General features: G+C 47.8%; 1 protein-coding gene and 1 long non-coding RNA gene across 26 annotated transcripts in view; one reads left to right on the plus strand and one right to left on the minus strand.

The window, feature by feature from the left end:
• Positions 1–140, minus strand: part of LOC122629289 (transcription factor HES-1-like) — a 16,455-nt gene extending 16,315 nt beyond the window's left edge. For both annotated transcript variants that reach the window (XM_043812558.1, XM_043812557.1), the window contains exon 1: positions 1–140. This exon is cut by the window's left edge and continues 1,130 nt beyond it. The gene's annotated coding sequence lies outside the window, so the exon portion shown is untranslated.
• The window catches only part of LOC122629298, a 125,289-nt gene that overhangs the window by 12,970 nt on the left and 108,633 nt on the right, over positions 1–3,686 (plus strand). The gene's annotated exons all lie outside the window — the stretch shown is intronic.

Below are 3,686 nucleotides of genomic sequence, written 5' to 3' on the forward strand. Positions count from 1 at the left end.
AGGATCACCTCTTAGTTTATTTATATATACACATATATATATATATTCTCGCATATATACATATATATCGTTATTCTTATTTTTATTACTTTTACTATTACTATTATTTTTTATAATGCGAAGAGAAAGATAGACAGAGAAAGAGAGAGAGAGACAGAAAGAAAGAAAGAAAGAAAGAAAGAAAGAGAGAGAGAGAGAGAGAGAAAAAGAGATAAAGATTTGACACGCGAGCACGCGATAAATTCGCGCCCGTCGATACCCGGATGAAAAACGTTTCGCGATAAAGTGGAGCGAAGAAGAAGCCAGAAGGATGAACGTATTGTATATGTATATATATATATATACACACACATATATATATATAGGTAGTAGGAAGAGGAAGAGAGAGCAAATGTGTCGCGCGTGCTCGCGCAAGGAGGAACGCTGACGGACTGTGAGGCGACGAGCGATCGCTGGCGGCTTTTCGCCGTGGTTGGCGCGTGTGGGTCGAGGAGGCGAGGGGCGCTCGCGCCGTGGTTGGTCGTGCGTGGGGCCGAGGGGTTGGGGGGCGACGTTCTGGCGGCAGTGGCGGCGGCGGTGGCGGCGGCGGCGGCGGCGGCGGTACTACTGTCGAGAGAGAAGAGAGCTTGCTCGGGAAGGGGAATGAGGGGTGTGGGAGGAGAAGGGGTGGTAGTGGCAGTAGTGGCGGGCGGGCGGACAAGAGGAGGGGGAGGGGGGAGACAAGGCTCGCTTGCCCGCTCACGCGCGCCCTTGCCTGCGGCTACGCGCGCTCTTTTCTTTCTTCTCTCCCTCTCTCTCTCTCTTTCTCTCTTTCTCTCTCTCTCTCCCTCTCTCTCTCTCTCTCTCTCTCTCTCTCTCTCTCTGTTTCTCTCGTCCGTTCTCGGTCGTGTGCGCCGCGTTCTCTATCATACACATATACATGGACATCGCGTTCGTGTTTGCTCATACCATCTTTCTCACTCGTACTTGTAATTCGTGTGGACGTTTCTTTCTCTCTCGTTCTCGTTCTCGTTCGTTCGCTCGCTCGCTCTCTCGTACGCGTTCATTCTAAATCGTTCTCTCTCTCTCTCTCTCTCTTTCTCTCTCTCTTTCTCTCTCTCTCTCTCTCTCTTTCTCTCTCTCTCTTTTAAGCTGGTTCGTGCTCACTTCGCATCGCTCCTTTTTTTCTCTCACGAGCGTGCGTGTTGCCTTCGTACCTCTCACGGCCGTTTTATTGCTCAGCAGCCACCGTCTCTCGCGGTGGCGTCGAAGCAGGAACCGATTTGGATATCGGCGTTTCTCTCTCTCTCTCTCTCTCTCCCTCTTTTTCTCTCTCTTTCTCTCTCTCTCTCTCCCTTTCCCTCGCTGTTTTTTAGCCGTCTGCCCGGCGAAGAGTATCGCGGTTCTCTTCTCGCTCGAGAGCGCGCAAAATCGAACATTTTCGCTAGTGGAACATACTCGTTCCTCCGCGCGTAACGCGATATCTGCGTGGGAGCGGTAAATTTAACGCCCGCGTATCACGATATTCTCGCTCGAGACGATCAGAGAAAGAGAAACAGAATGAAAGAGAGAGATAGAGGGAGAGGAAGAGAGAGAGAGAGAGAGAGAGAGAGAGAGACAGCTTCTAGTCAGCTCTTTCGTGACCGACGCTGAACTTTTCCCTCGGCTCCGGTCATTATCGATGACTACGAGGACATCGTCCGTCGTTTCGATTAGACTTTCCTCTCTCGTCGTTTGCCGATTTAATTATTTCACATCGGAATGGTAGACTTTAAACAATCGTCTTGGCTGGTAAAAAAATTAATTCGCCCCACCATAAAAATCATATTTATTTTTCTTTCTCGAATCTCCGAATCCTCGTTCGAGACTGATAAATTTTTTTTTTTTGCTACGTTTAGGAAACTCCGACAAATGTCTCATGTGTGGTGGGAGAGGGAAAGGAAAAGTGGAGTACATCGATATCATTTCATGAGTTTATATCAGAAATTTACATTATTATAATCGTTAAGAACTTGGAGTCTTGTTGAAAGATTACAATCGCCCTTTTGATAAGAGATTGTCAAAAGAGCGTAGCGTATGCTCGAGAGAGATCGTATCGTGACTGTTTCGTACGTGTGTTATTTCGTTCGATTCACGAGGAACCGAATGAAAGAAAATTCTTTCGTTTTCTTTGTCTTAGCCTCTATAAAAAAAAAAAAGAAAAGAAAAGAAAGAAAGAGAAAAAAAATTAAAAGGAATAAAAATATAAGTAAAAAAGAATAAAAAAAGAAGACAGCCTGTCGATGCCACCGATGCTAAGAATTTTATTACACGCGTTCGAAGAGAGAACTAATAGCGATTTCCAAGTACGTGTATATGTATGTGTATATATATGTACGTACGTACGTACGTACGTACGTATGTACGTATATATACCGACAGACAGTTCATGCATGCTACCAGCTAGCTAGCTTAAAATCGTTGCGCGTGTGGCGTAATTTACAAGAATACATATAAACGCGTACACACACACACACACCACACGCACGCACGCATATACACATAGAAACGATTTCAATCGCTTTTGCGTTGTTCCACCGAATTCCACGCGAGGAAAGTTCGCGTTTGATCAAAGAGAGCCGCCACCACGACGACGTAGCCTAAAGCCAAGTTGAATCGCACGCTCGACTCATATCGTATCGTACGTACGGTAGTAATAACGTTGATGATGGTAGGTGGTAGTAGTAGTGGTGGTAGTGATAATAAACGTATTGGCGCCTTGCAAACGATAAGACTTTGCCTCGTTATCATCGACATACATACATACATACATACATATATACATACATACGTACGTGCATAGAAAGTGGCCGCGTATTTCTACAGATGCATATATGTACATATATTTTAACCATATATGTAGATATATTTTATATATATATATATATACACGCACGCACACGCACATATGTGCTTGTATAGGAAGCGTGCGAGAAGGAAGTTTCTACGCGCGACGGACGGCGCGCGATAAGCATCGTTTAGGTTCCGACGACGGCCTTTAATCTCTTCCCGTCTCGTCTCGCGAGCGAAAAGACGACGACGACGACGACGACAACGACGACGACGACGACGACGAAGACGAGGAGGTGGAGATGGAGGAAAAGAAGAAGAAGAAGAAGAAGAAGAAGTACGACGTCATGCGGACGTTCAAGAGAGAAAGAACGAGCGAAAGAGAAAAACAGAGAGGGAGAAAGAGAAAGAGAAAGAGAAGCGTGCGTGTATGTATCCGATCTGTGTGTGTGTGCGAGCGTGTGAGACGCGCGATCAACGAGGGTAGAGAGCGGCCGACGACGGCTTTGGAGGAATAAGAGGAGGAGGAGGAGGAGGCGGAGGAGGAGAAAGAGGGGTCGTGGCCTGAGGCGGAGGAGGTGGAAGAGAGAACAGCTCGAGAGAGGCCGAGAGGCGATGAGCCCTCGGGGCGGTGGCCGTTTCGTGGGCGGCCGAGAGGAAAGGAGAGGAAGTCGGGAGGAACTCGGCGTGGCGCGGCTCGATGCTCGAGCTGGTTGAGAAGGAAGAGGAGGTGGAGGAGGAGGTGTGGAGGTGGAGGAGAGTCAGGCCGAACGAGCGTGCGACGCCGGCGGGCTTCGCGAGACGTGGTGGAGAAGCAAGAGAGGATGAAGAGGAAGATGAGGGAGAGAGCGAGAGAGAGAGAGAGAGTGAGAGAGAGA

This window comes from Vespula pensylvanica, chromosome 5 (assembly GCF_014466175.1).
Source record: "Vespula pensylvanica isolate Volc-1 chromosome 5, ASM1446617v1, whole genome shotgun sequence".
NCBI classification, from domain to species: Eukaryota; Metazoa; Arthropoda; class Insecta; order Hymenoptera; family Vespidae; genus Vespula; species Vespula pensylvanica.